Raw genomic sequence first — 14,462 nt, 5'->3', positions numbered from 1 at the left:
CCCCCGACCCCTGGCCGGAGAGCTGTGGCAGGGGTAGCACATCCACACCACCACCTCACCCATGATGGTTCCCTATCTCACTGGATGAAGATTCCTCCTGGCGGAGGGGGAAGAAGTATCGTGACGGTGGGAACCTCGTTTATTCAGCAACGGCAAGATGAACCTGGCATGAGGAATCAGACTCAGAACTGAAGCTGGCAGAACATCTGACGGGGTGCTGGCGGCCAGAGACAACACGGGTTACGTAGGGTTGCAAACGGCCCAGGACACCAATCAGCAAAAGGACTTTGTCGTGTTGTCTGGCCTTTTCTCTGAGGCCAGCTCATTTCACCCAGTCATAACACAGGTTTTAACAAAAGCTCAGAGCTGGGAAGTGCAGCTTTGTGTCCTCCTGGTTATAGGAATTTGTATTCCTTATAAAAGGTGCCTTCTTTTCCGGGCAGTATTATTATATGGGGCCTCTTTGATGTGAGTAGCCCAAAAACAAGGAAGGGGGAAATTTTCTTAAAAAACAACAACAGCCGCAAAAACCACGAGGAAGAGGATTCTAAGAATAGAATAGGGAAGGGCCAGATAGATGAGGGGACAAAAGCTTTGCTGTCATCACAGCATATCAAGAAAACTTCCCCAAGAAGAAGTCCATTCCACCAAGAGATTTGACTTAAAGGTCGGGCTCTAATTTATAGACTTTACTTCCTGGCTTCAGCAAAGACTGTACGGCGTTGGATTATTTTATTCTTTCTAGAATAAAAGTCTCAGAGTTGGAAGGACCTATGGGTCCAAACCCCCATCTAATATATAAATCCCTTCTACAGTCTCCAGCAGGTGCCAACCCACTCCCTGCCTTATCACTTCCGGGAGAGGAAACTTACTATTTGCCCTTTCTACTTGGGAGATCTTATCATTGAAGATCTTATCCAGAAACTGGGCTGAAATTTGCTTTCCAGAAATGTCCCTGCATTTTTCATCATTCCATATAACATAAACCTAATTCCTATGTCACCGAGAATCTTCAAAGATTTTGAGGACAGTTCCTGTGTTTTCTCCTTTCAGGTTTAGCAATCTCAAGATCATCAACCAAAACACCTCTCCATCCTGGTTATTTACCTCTGAACACATGCCAGCTGATTTTTATCTTTAAATTCTTTACCAAAATCACCATTCCTTCTATGGTCTGAACATGATAGACAAGGACAGGATTATTATGCCTCTTTCCGAGTACTCTATGCCCATCATTACTATTTTCTCAGTGTGGTCATATCACACTGTGTAGACTAGTGAAGTTTGCAACCCAGATCTGACCCTTTTCACATATATGATTGCTAAGCTAACCATTCTTCCATCCTGCTCTTCTACAATTGGTTGTTTGAACCAAAGTATGGAATTTTACATTTTTCCCTATTAAGTATCCTCTGGTTGGAGTCATTTAAGCTGTTTGAGACATCTGGCTTCAGATTAAGTCATCCACAGATTCACAAAATTTCCAAACATTGTGTCTTCTACCAATGTGATCAGCATGTATGTCATCTTTGTCTAATCAAGTCATTGATATAAAAGTTGAACAGAAGAGGCTAGAGGCCAAGGCTCTAAAAGGATGTGAGAGCCTTCTTTCCAGATTAATATTTATGAGGCAAACCGTATTCTATGGTGCTGTCTCACTGTCCTCCTGGGCTTTAACATCCAAACTACTCATTGTGATCTGGCCTTTGCAAAGCTGCCCATTCTCCCTGTTACACAGCAAAATTTGCCTTTCCCAAGCACATCCTGTTGTCCCTTGCCTCCATTTCACTTTACCTCCTTTGCCTAGAGTGCCCTTTTCATCCTTTCACCTGGTGAACTTCTATTAATCTTCAGGTCCAAGTTCTTGTGTAGCCATTCTCTACTCCATAAGCAGAAGGAGGTGTTCCCAGAGCATCCTCTACAACCCTGCTACTGTCCCCCACATAGTGAGCTGCAACTGCCTACCTCTCTCCCAGAAAACAAGGGTCAGCCAATGGGCAGTACATCTGCCGTGATCCCCTCTCCTACCCTCATGAAACTGTGCTAATCGATCACTAAGTCCAGATGAAGCCTCAGAATTCTTCTCAACACAACCCACCAGGCAGCCACTACCAATTAATTGATTGGATCTGACACAAATTGAAACCCTGTACTATTTTCAAATTTCCTTAAGAGCAGAGAACATACCTCATTCACCTTTGTATTGCTAGGCCTGGCCAAATATTTGGCATAAAATCAACCCAATAATTGTCCGTTGACTAGAAGGACTTTGTTTAGCCAAAATCTAGCATTTAGAAAAAGAATTTCCCCATGTACATAGAAGATCCCCATGAACAAAATAATTCTGGCACTAGCAAGAGATGGCCATTTGCACTGACAATGATTAGCATTAGCATTAGAGAATAATAATTGACCAGTGCTTAAAAACATTCTCCACCAGATTCTGAACTGAGCTCCGTGAGAAGGCTGGCCTGGATGGTCTTGGAATTCATAGCCCTCACTCGATACACATACATGGAGGCCCTTAGAAGCCTGCAACCAATTTGACTTCCTTTCCAGTTTTATGTATCCTAACTATCCATTAGCTGATAGTAATTTTAGGAGGTCTAAATGCCAGGGTTGAAAATGGGTCTGCCAAAGTTTTATCTATAAGAAATTTGTATTATGAAGATTGCTTCCCCATGGAACTCTTCAGAACCAGCCATTTGCACCAAGGAGAAAAATTCCTAAATAGACTCATTTATTATCACATGTCAGTATTTTTAAAGATAGACCCTGGGATGAGTCTAGGGGCAGCTGTACATATGCGAAGGTCAAATTAGGGACATCATCACCACTGGGCCAACACCACCATTATTTATTATTTAGTAATTGGTCCTACTTTGTGTATCTCTAACTATGGAATGGACATTCCATTCAAGTACTAACCAGGCCCGACCCTGCTTAGCTTCCGAGATCAGACGAGATCGGGCACGTTCAGGGTGGTATGGCCATAGTGGAATGGTATTCCAGATCTTAATCTAATCTTCAGTATTACTTTGGCAGAGCCACAATGTGTACAGAACAGAACTTATAAATGAGGAGGGTAAGAAAGTTAAGATACAGCAAAGTTCCCGTGCTTTTCATAAAGAACTTTCAGAGGCCTCCTTAGAATTCCTAGTACTGCATTCAAACCACATCTGGGATTTAGTTAATTAGAAGTGGTTAACAGCACTCGGCTAGAGCTAGATGGTCAAAAACTGTTTATTGGATGGATGGATGGAAAAATAGGTGGTATGCAACTCTGTCAATAGAGTAACTGCAAAATCAGACTCCTATCTCTTGATTCAACTTCCTAGAAACCAAAAAGACCCTTGCATAATTAACAAGAGAGCTAACACCTCAAACAAAGCTCAAACTAACTCATAAGTAAACTTATTAGGCTCAAATTCCTTTTAGGGAAAGTATCATTTAAAGAAACAATTTAAAAGATTATCAAGGAACACTAGATTCAGCCACCAGAGCTAATTATGTTTAACAATTTGGACATACACGCATATGGCGTGACTTCCACAGAAGTACTAGAGGACCACACAGTGCGGTCCTCTCTGCTTATCATGGAGCCTAGGGTTTATCCAGCTGGGAAACTATTACCCATTGCCCCATCTTCTAAAAATATTATCACTTGCTTCAAACTGGAAAAGACTCCATGAGAAGAATAATCTGGCTTTTGGAAGTTTCTACATATTCTGAGGAAAGGGCTCCAATCTTCTTGTGCTAATGAATTCCTTGGCATAATTTAATCAGCAATATTAGTAATAATAGCCAATATTTATTAAGCTCTTACTTTGAACCAGGTACTGTTCTCAGTATGATACAAGTGTCATCACATTTAGCTTTTAAAGAAGCTTATATTCATTACTATTATTACCTACATTTCACAGACAAAGTTAGGTAATCTCCTGTGTCACCTACTCTGTCACCTAGCTGAGACATAGTAGACCCTGAATTCACACCAGCAACCTTTCTCAGGACCAGATCCCTCTACGAAATGAGTGTGATCCACACCATCTTCATCAAGGGAAGATCTTTGATGATTTTTTTTTTTTTTTGAAAAAGAGAAAGAGAGAGAGTACACACGTGTGAAGAGTGGGGGTGGGGAAAGGGCAAAGGAAGTGGGAGAGAGAATCTCAAGTAGGCTACATGCCCAGCCGGGAGCCCAATGTAGAGCTCAATCTCACAACTTGAGATCATGACCAGAGCAAAACTCAAGAGTTGGACACTTAACTGACTGAGCCACCCAGTGCCCCTCTTTGATGATTTTTAAAATCAATTTTTGAAAGACTTTGCAAGGTCTATATTTATGTGTGTTTACTATATACCTTCAACACAAGGCCAGGATATCAAAAGCAGAGTTCTATAAATGCCTCTGACTAGAGAACCCTTATTCCCCACAGAAAACCGTGAGGTCCCACAGAATACACACAAGAAACTCTGCCCCACAGGGAGGTGGTGCCCACACCACTTGCAGCCTTGGCTCTCAGCTCAGGCTACAGAGAGTCTCCCTAGTTGTCTGCACTTCTCCCTAAATCATACACAGGCTGAACCTGCCATCTCATCTGGGCTTCCCCCCTCTCACAAACCCTGGCCTTTTGGCAAAACCACGATGGAAGACATCATCCATGATGGAGGCAAGAGTTGAGATTCTTTCTTTGTCTTTCGTTTTCCTTATGGATTCATTATCTAATGTTTAAGGCATATCTGCTGCCAGGAAATAGTTATCACTTCAAATGAGCTTCCTTTCACCAGACAGTAAACACTCAGTAATCTGTTTGGGTCTCCCTCCCTACTACCAAGAGGAAACCAAATAAACAAATAGTATGTGATAAGTAAATAAATATTGCAAGCAAGTGTGCTTTGTTCAAAGCTTATATTCTTGCTCAGCCTCAAGACTCATTCCAAACTCCTGTGACTTCTACATCTCCCACTGATGGATTATTTTCTTTTAAATAAAATTGTTCATTCACTCTAAGTTTTAATATTTTAGGTTATCAATCCCTTTAAAGAGTGAATGAATGAATGAATGAATGAAGTTACTCAACAAATGCATGTTGAGAACGTGAGATATGCCAGGTGGTGATGAAACAGGCCATGGTCTCTAACCACAGTTTACAGTCTTATGGGAGAGACTGACAAATGAGACTATACCAGAGTAACAAATGCTTTTTAGTGCTCTTAGAGAGAGAAAGACGTGACTGAGAATACTCACAGTGGGATGGAGGGAACCCCATATGAAGATGAGGTGTTCTGGCAAGGAGAAGGGTGAAAGAGGCTAGTTCTGACAGCAAAGCAGGCAGAAGCCACACCCACAGTGTCCAGCAAGCCAAGCCACGGTATGGGTTTCAGTCCTCAGCCTATGAGCAAGGGGCAGCCATTAAAGAAAGCTCATGATCAGATTTCTGTTTTTGAGAAAAGTCATTCCAGCAACGGTGTGGCAAACAGATTAGAAAGGGACAGGGAAAACGTACAGAGATGGTTATGAGGCTGCTCCAAGTTTCATGACTCGAAACTGTTAAGTAAATAACAACCAGGTTGATTTCCAACCAGATCTTCCTTGCCAAGGAATGCTAATCATGTTTTCGAAGCCAAAGGGAAATGCAAGAACCTAAGAAGCTTGAGAATGCTAAGGTATGTATGGAAGTCAAACATTCCCTAGCATGCCACAGGAATCCTATAAAGATAAAATCCTGTAAAGATCCATTCCTCTCCCTGGTTCCCCTCAGGAGAACCCTGTTACATTTTCCACGTTGGCAGGGAAGGGCAGTGAGGGCATTCTGGAATCCCCAAGGCCACACCATTGGCCCACACTCTTCCTGGATGTGTACCAAACTGGGGTCAGAGGGCAGATATAAAGGAGAAAAGGATGCCATGAAACCTAACAAGATGCCAGGGACATCCTTGGAGGCAAGGGCCCAGGAAACACTCTGCAATCTCAGGAGGAAAGTTTCTGTGGTGAAAACCAAGTTTCAAGAGTAAGAAAGGCTTTACACTCACCCGAAAGGAGACTGGAAAGCCACACCTGCACATGGCCACACAGCATCTCATCAAGAAAAGGCTTCGTCATATGTAACAGGTTCATACTAAATTCATCAGATAGTTTACAAACTGTGACAGCACATATCAAAGGGTCCCAGTCTCATCTTTTAATGTTTCCTGGCCCCATGAAAGGTCTAATAAATGGTTTCTGCTGGATATAGCAGCTCATAAACTTTCCTCGTTACACTGGAAGTCTAAATCTTCCCTAAAAATCAATATCCCACGAATTTTCTTTAGAAGTAGTAAAGAAAAGGGGCGCCTGGGTGGCTTAGTCGGTTAAGCATCCGACTTTCGCTTAGGTCATGATCTCACTGATCGTGGGTTCGAGCCCCGCGTCGGGCTCTGTGCTGACTGCCAGTTCAGAGCCTGGAGCCTGTTTCAGTCTGTGACTCCCTCTCTCTCTGACCCTCCCCTGCTCACGCTGTCTCTGTCTCTCTCTCCTAAAAATAAATAAAACATTAAAAAAAAAAAAAAAAGAAGTAGTAAAGAAAAATAGAGATGTCTCCTCTGGCCCGCAGTAAGAAGTGCTATTGCACCCTCCCTAGCCGTGCCCAATCAGGAACTGCCACCTTCTGCACACTCCCATCCCGCCTTTCCACAAACGGCTCCTCACCCTACTCCCACCAAGGCCAGTCCTGTTGGTGTAACTTCACAAATGAAGGAAGGATAAAAATCACAAGTTACCAACTCTTCCCACATGCCAGGTTCTACACCCCTACTTTAAACTATCCTTAAGTCATGACGGGGGGCGGGGGGGGGCGTGCCTGGGTAGATCAGTCAGTTAAGCGTCTGACTTCAGCTCAGCTCATGATCTCATGGCTTGCAAGTTCAAGCCCCATGTCAGGCTTTGTGCTTACAGCTCATAGAGTGGAGCCTGGTTTGGATTCTGTGTCCCCTTCTCTCTCTGCCTTATGCACTCTTTCTCTCTCAAAAATAAATAAATATTAAAAGGTTTTCTTAGGGGCGCCTGGGTGGCTCAGTCAGTTGAGCATCCGACTTCGGCTCAGGTCATGTTCTCACAGTTCGTGGGATCGAGCCCTGCATCGGGCTCTGTGCTGACAGCTCAGAGCCTGGAGCCTGTTTCGGTTTCTGTGCCTCCCTCTCTCTCTGCCCCTCCCCCACTCATGCTGTGTTTCTGTCTCAATAATAATAAACACTAAAAATATTTTTAATGTTTTTTTAAAAAAATCATGACAATATATCAGGCAGTATGCCTGATTATTATCCCCATCCTACAGATGAAAAAACTGAGTGATTAAGCAATTTGCCCTACTCACACACTGAGTGGCAGAGCCAGATTTGAATCCATGTTAGATCTGGTTCCAGAAGCCAGGTTTTTAACCACTATGGCCTTCCACCCAGAGGGATTCAACTCTCCTCCCAGAGGAACTTTTCTTTCAACTTTGGGCAAACCTACTAACTCTTTGGGTTGGGTGGCTGAACAAGAACAGCACTGGAGGCGACTGCTCTTTCCACTACATCAAGCACCCAAAGGGGATCAAAAGCTGGACATCAAAACTAGAGAAGTCAGCACTTACCTCCGCATGCTCTCATTTTGTAAGAAAATTTTTTTCAGAAGGAAAAAAAATGCTATTTCCATTGTAGAAAAGTCATTGCCTTCTTAGCCAAAGCTAGCTATTTACTTTTTTCTGGCAAGCTCATTGAGAGGAGTGCAATACATGAGATTATCACTGGATGAGCTATGCAGTCTTCCACATGGCATATTTTGGTTTAGAGGGTGAGGCTGTGCAGCACAACCTCATTTCTGTACAGCAAACCTAAAATATAGCCTTGAGAGTGCAAAAAGGAGGAGAAGGAGAGAGAGATGGCATAAACACATGTTCTCTTGCTTGCTTGCACTCTCTCTCTCTCATGAAAACAGTTTCCAATTCGTTTCATAATTGCGTTGAGTCATCTGGGCTAATACTCAGACCACTTTTCAAATTCACCATGCCCCTTACATGCAGGAAAATAAGGCATTTAAGGAAATTCCCCTCCTTCCCACATAATCTCTTTCTCTTTGGTTAGTTGGATGGAGGTGGCCCGAGAGAGGAGGGAGCAGAAATTTTGGAAATCATGGTTGATGAATTGCAAACGTGTGTAAGTGATGCACAGGGTGGGAGGGAGTAAAAAATGAAATTCCTCTGTGAAAATAACACACATGTCCCAGGGAAATGAGCCACACATTTTTTATGAATCAAGAGACCAGTGCTTTCTTTATATGTGTGCCAAACAGCATTCCTGGGTAACAGTTCCATATCTCATGAGGTGTAAGCCACTTCACTCCATCTTATTAGAAACATTCAAAACAAGGCAAGTATTTTGAAACCCATAAAATTTATGGAATTCTAAGCACACCAAAGACAGAGTGGACGAGGGACTCCTCTGTTTAACTGGTTTTAATTTATATTCACTTTAGTAGTTTAACCCACCTTTAAAATTCAACCAAGATTTGAAAACATTAATAACTATAAACCATTTTTAATGGTCCCCTACTTTCTCAACAACCTTAAAAGTCTCTTGCTTAAGTCTTCAAGGACATAAGAAAAATGAATCCCAGAGTCCCTAGAAAATTGGCTATAACCTTTGTCACTCACCGGATTACTTACCCACCTCACAAGCCATTTGAGAGGCAAGAGAGGCCTCCAGCTGGTGACCAGTGCAGCCACCCAGCCTAAATATTCCCTAGAAATTCTAGACAGCAAATAATGAGAAGAGAAGTGATCAAGCAAGTCTATTTATCCTAAAGCACAAGTAAATTAACCAGTGCATGGTGGCAGAGTATGTTCTTCAAAACAACCACGTCAAACTGCACCATAAACTTGTAAGCACACTGTTTTAAACAGCTTAGGAGAATTTCATTTTTCCAATTCCCCAAGGTAAGACCCAAAGGGAAAATTCAATTTAAATATTTGTTCTTAATTTAGCAGTCCTTATATACATGGCATAACACATAGAGTTTAAAAAAAAAAAAAAGCAATTAAGTAAATCATGGTCATGGCCATCAGGGATCTTAATTAGAGCTCAAAAGTTCAGGTGATAATATTAGCAAGACTTCCTAGGCCACTTCACAAACGCCAATCACCGTGCATATTATCTCATTTAATCTTCCCAACTGTCCTATAGAGAAGATGCTGTTTTATCCTTTTAGGCCCTGTTTGCCAATGGGAAAACAGAAGCTTGGAAAGGTAAAGTAACTTGCCCCAAAACACACAGAGAGTGGCAGCACCAGGGTTTAAGCACAGCGTATTTCTAAAGCCTCCTGAGATAATAAGACCTGAAGGTCTTCCACTCTGAGTTCAATAAAAGCCAACACAGAAAGTATAGATTGTTCTGGGCACTGTTGTGAGCACTGGGCATAAATTAACTCATTTGCTTTTTATGATAGACTTATAAAGTAAGTACTATGATTATTCCCAACTTTACAGATGAGGCAACTGAGGCATAGAGAGGTTAAGCAACCTGCCCAGGGTAACAGATTTCGCAACTGATGGAGCCTGGCTTCAAACCTAGGCAGCTGCTTCCAGGCTGTTCTCTTTGCCACCCCGCTGTCCATCTGTCCAAGTATGGTGGCCCCAGATGGGCGGATACATTCTGCTGCCATGAAAAGGATAACAGAGTCCAGAACCGTAAGAGAAATGTTCCACTACTCTTTGCGCCCATCTGATTATATTTGGGGCATTTCACTCAGGTAGCTTTACGATATTTTAACAAAAACAGTAATAACCTGGAACTTGTCCAGCAGAGAGCAAGAAGGGGAGAAAATAGGGAACCAATGTCCTAAGAGAATAGAGTAACTGCTACTGTTTGGCCTGGAAAGGAAATTTTGAGAGCACATAGATACCATCTGATTCAAGTGCCAAGAAGGCTCTAACCACCATAAGATGTGGGAAGCAGCCCTTGGACCTGACTGGATTATCCTCCAGTTGCTCATCAATTTTTACCGAGGAGCCAGTATGTGTCACACGGAGCAGAAGTTCTGTAGCTTAGGGGCGCCTGGGTGGCTTAGTCGGTTAAGCGTCCGGACTTTCGCTTAGGTCATGGTCTCGCGGTTTGCGGGTTCGAGCCCCGCGTCGGGCTCTGTGCTGACTGCCAGCTCGGAGCCTGGAGCCTGTTTCAGAGTCTGTGACTCCCTCTCTCTCTGACCCTCCCCTGCTCACGCTGTCTCTCTCTCTCTCTCTCTCAGAAATAAATAAAACATTTAAAAAAGAAGAAGAAGAAGAAGAAGAAGAAGAAGAAGTTCTGTAGCTTAATAACACCTGCATTTTAAAAGCGGAAGATCTGCGCGCTCATCAGGGAGATGCAGCAGAGGCGGGAAGAACAGATAGCAGGGATGGTTCCTGCACTGGTGGGACACTGGACATGTGCCCTCTGAGACCCTGCTGTGACCCATTTAACCCGTCCTGCACTACCACTGTCAAAAATGCCGTGAAAGTCTTCACAAAATACAACCGTTAATCATCCAGAAGAGGCCAAAAGTAGCAGTAGCAGCACCCTCCAAAAGAAGAAAAATGTCTTCAGTGGGCTTTTAAAACATTGGGAATTTGACAAGTTTGAACAGGGGTGAGACACACCACACTTTGAAAATAAGCCAAAGGACTACTTGTGTCCTTAAACAAGAGTATAACCAGGAAGGAAAAATGCAATTTCTCTCCTCCACTTTCTTCTCTTCAAATTCCTCATTAGCATATCTCATTAACAATCATCTTGCTCCTAGGTGTGTCTTGTCTGTTTTTTTGTTTGTTTGTTTTTACACTGAGCAAGAAACTGTGGCATCAGCATCCTGGGTCTCCCTGGACCACAGAACCAGCTCCTAACACGTCTGCCCTGGGCCCAGTTTGCAGCAGGGGAAGGCACTCGCTGCTGGCCCCTGTAGCAAAATGTTTTCCAATTTCTGAGTCAGGGGAAGCATCTGAGGTCAAGATCTATAAACACATTCCAGAATATGAGCACTTCCAAGAGAAAAAAAAACAATCAAAACCACTGCGATGGTTTTAAATTTAAGTCAGACAATACTTGCCATGAACTACTTCATTCTTTGTTAAAATGAAGATGTGTGCCTACTTTCAGTGCTGGTGTTATTTCTTTAAGTTTTTCTAATTTCCTTTTTCTTTTAAACAATGTATTACTTGGTAAAAAAAAAAACTATAAATCTTATGCTATCTCAAGGCATTCTTCTAGATAGGATAATGACTTTTCCATAGGTTAAGAATATTCTGAACCAATTCTGATAGTCTTTAGGGATACTTTTTTGTCTCCATTATTGAGACAAAGATTTGCACAAATCAGTCTAAAACAATGGAAATAGCCAATCAGAAGGATGGGCACAGGATTCTACTGTATTATCAGGAAAAGGCTTTGACCTAGCCTGCTCACTTCTAGATGTTTTCTCAATGCAAGTTCTTGTTTGCTTTGTTTTGCTTTTTAAAGAATGGTTTGGAAGAGTGAGCGTGGGGGATGGACTAAGAAGAGAAACAAGATCTCTCAACCAAAAATGTTTTACTCTTTGGTTTACAATACTATTGAAACAGAAACACCATTCAGCAGTAGCTGGAATCACTCAAACAGAGGCATCCATCCAAACCCACCCCTGAATCTAGGAGCACACATATCAGTGGAGGGCAAAAGTCTCCATGCAGTACTGATGACCTGAGAACTAAGTGCAAACAGAAATCATTGCACGATTTGTTGAAAGCAGTTCAGAGTGCTTCTCTCTCATCACTTGCCATTATCTCCAATTCTGACTGAGAGAGACTGAGAGAGAAGACTTCTCTATAGGAATCTTCATAAAGATAAAATCATCGATATACCCTGATAATCTTGTATGTAAATGACCTCTCAGATAATCTTCTCTTACTCTCTCCCCAGTTTTCTTTGGGTTGAGGAAACCAAGAGATCAAGACAGACAAAGTAAGAAGGTAATTATGTCCCCATTAGCACCACTAATGAAGAAAAGAAGTGAAAGATTAATAATGGACAATCCAAAAACCATTTGTGTTTGATCCTGCAACAAGATAGATGAATTCTCTTACGGTAGGCCTGCCTTCCTAATTATTTTCCTCCCTCCGAACCAATGATAAAATTGCACTGTCTTCAAGAACACACAGCAACTCATAATGAGAGAGAAGGTCAAGAAAGGCTGAGTGGCCCTGGACAAACTGTAAGTAAATTGAGTGATGTGTGTACCTTTAAATGGAACTTTAAGAGAGTACCAACTACATGTGAGGTGCTACATTATCCACTTGTCTCATCTCTACTAAACCTTTCAACAGCATTGCCCTATAAATATCTCCATCCCTATGCTGCAGATGAGAAAAATTGACGCAAAAGGAAATTAAGGAATTTACCTGGACAAGCAAATGGGAAAGAAGGGATCTGGGACACAGGCCTAGATGTGTGTGGCTCCAACATTTATATTCTTTCTACTATATCTTGCTTCTTTTCACTTTTTTTTTTAATAGGAATGGTGTGTGTGTGTGTGTGTGTGTGCTTTAAGTTTTATTTATTTCTAGGAGAGAGAGAGAGAAACAGCGTGAGCAGGGGAGGGTCAGAGAGAGAGGGAGTCACAGACTGAAACAGGCTCCAGGCTCTGAGCTGGCAGTCAGCACAGAGCCCGACGCAGGGCTCAAACCCACGAACCGTGAGGTCATGACCTAAGCAAAAGTCGGACGCTTAACCGACTAAGCCACACGCCTCCCCCCCCCCTTCTTTTCACTTTTAAGAGACAATTCTCATAGTGGATAATCCAGACAAGAACATTACAAGCTGGTGTGTACAGTATTTCACATGAGACACATGAGTATGCAAATTTACCAGGGAAGAGTGATATTTAGCTTTTTACTTATAGGACCTACTATAGACCACCCTGGTTTAATATGAAACATATTCACCATGAATTTCTTCCCAGATATGATGTTGACAGTTTCTGTTGAAACCAGGCAGTTTGTTTGTTTCTATTTCTCTAGCATTTTAATACAGAGGATTTTGCAAAGCCACATCTCAGGTTAGATCTCACACTTTGGCAAACACAGTATAAGATTGGTGTTTAATCTTGACAGCGTCTCATTAGTGTAAATTAGTGACTCAATATTAAAACTAGAAAACAAGTGGTTAAGAGACCCCAGCTAAGACAAGTTTCATTAAAACAATAATGACTTAATACACACTGTGCCCAGTTTCAGAAAGCTTCAAGCTCCCTAATCATTTTCTGGATGGTTTCCATTCCAACCAGTTTCCATGTTGATATAAATCCATCAATCTCCAGTGAGGATGTGCATGGGAAAATGAACATAATATTAAGTCTACAGAGACCTTGTTGCAATGTCAAAATCAAGTGATGTCAGTTTAAATTACAGCTTAAAAAAAAAAAAAAGGCACTATAAAGACAAATGTCTCCTGGAGCCCGTCTGGTTGCCTAGAGCAAATGCTCTACCAAGTGGGGTCGAGAAACCGGTTTCCATTTGCCTAGTAGTTTTCCCACTGCTTCCAGTTTCCAAAGAGGCACTTGGCAGTAAAAGCTTGCTCAACAAGCCAGTTAACAGGACTAAGCACTAGAGACTCCACAGTGTGTCAACTGCTGGTGTTCCAAAGAGAGTGATCACTTGTACCAATCAATCAAGTCATCTGCACATATCATCCTCTATTTACTCCCATTACCACTGGAAACCCACAAGCTTTCATAGAAGAACTTGCTAACTTCCTGAGTTGGAAAACCCAACTTTTTCAGCCACAAGGACCCCGTCTTTTACTCTTCCTCTGGGGGCGCCATGCTTCTAAGAGTCTACCATGTGGTTATTACAATGACCAGACCTGCCTGCTTCTCTTTGGCTTTGCAAGAACACAAAACATGGTTTACAGATCCCATGACTACTTTAGCCCAGGGTTACCAGTGTGGAAAGCAGTAAGACTGTAATATGAAACAGGAAATAACAAAAATAGTAATAACACTTCACATTTATTGAATGCTTACTATTTATGCCAGACATTGTGCTAAGTGCATTATTTACATTATCCAATTTAATCTCACCACAACCTTGTGAGGTAGCACTATAATTACCTTCCTCGTGGAAATATTCAGAAATGTTAAGTAATTTGCCCAAGGCCACCAAACTAGAGCCAGACCTAAAATTTGAACTGCGCTGTCTGACTTCAAAGCCACTGCTCTTCTCCACTCCACTGGCTGCCTCTCACTCCTAGCTGCATTCTTAGGTCCTTCTCATTCCCTTGGAAAACATCATAAGCGTTATGCCCACACTGGGAACTTTTGAAAAGATTCAAATTATCATCTTATTCTCTGACACTGCATTTTCAGTCTATGAGGTTTGCATTTTTACAGACAAGGGCCGGACGGAGAAAGGAAGGGAGAAGAAAAGAGATGGGGCGGGGGG

This window comes from Crocuta crocuta, unplaced genomic scaffold (assembly GCF_008692635.1).
Source record: "Crocuta crocuta isolate KB4526 unplaced genomic scaffold, BGI_CrCroc_1.0 scaffold155, whole genome shotgun sequence".
NCBI lineage: Eukaryota > Metazoa > Chordata > Mammalia > Carnivora > Hyaenidae > Crocuta > Crocuta crocuta.
Note: the sequence above shows the minus strand (reverse complement) of the source record.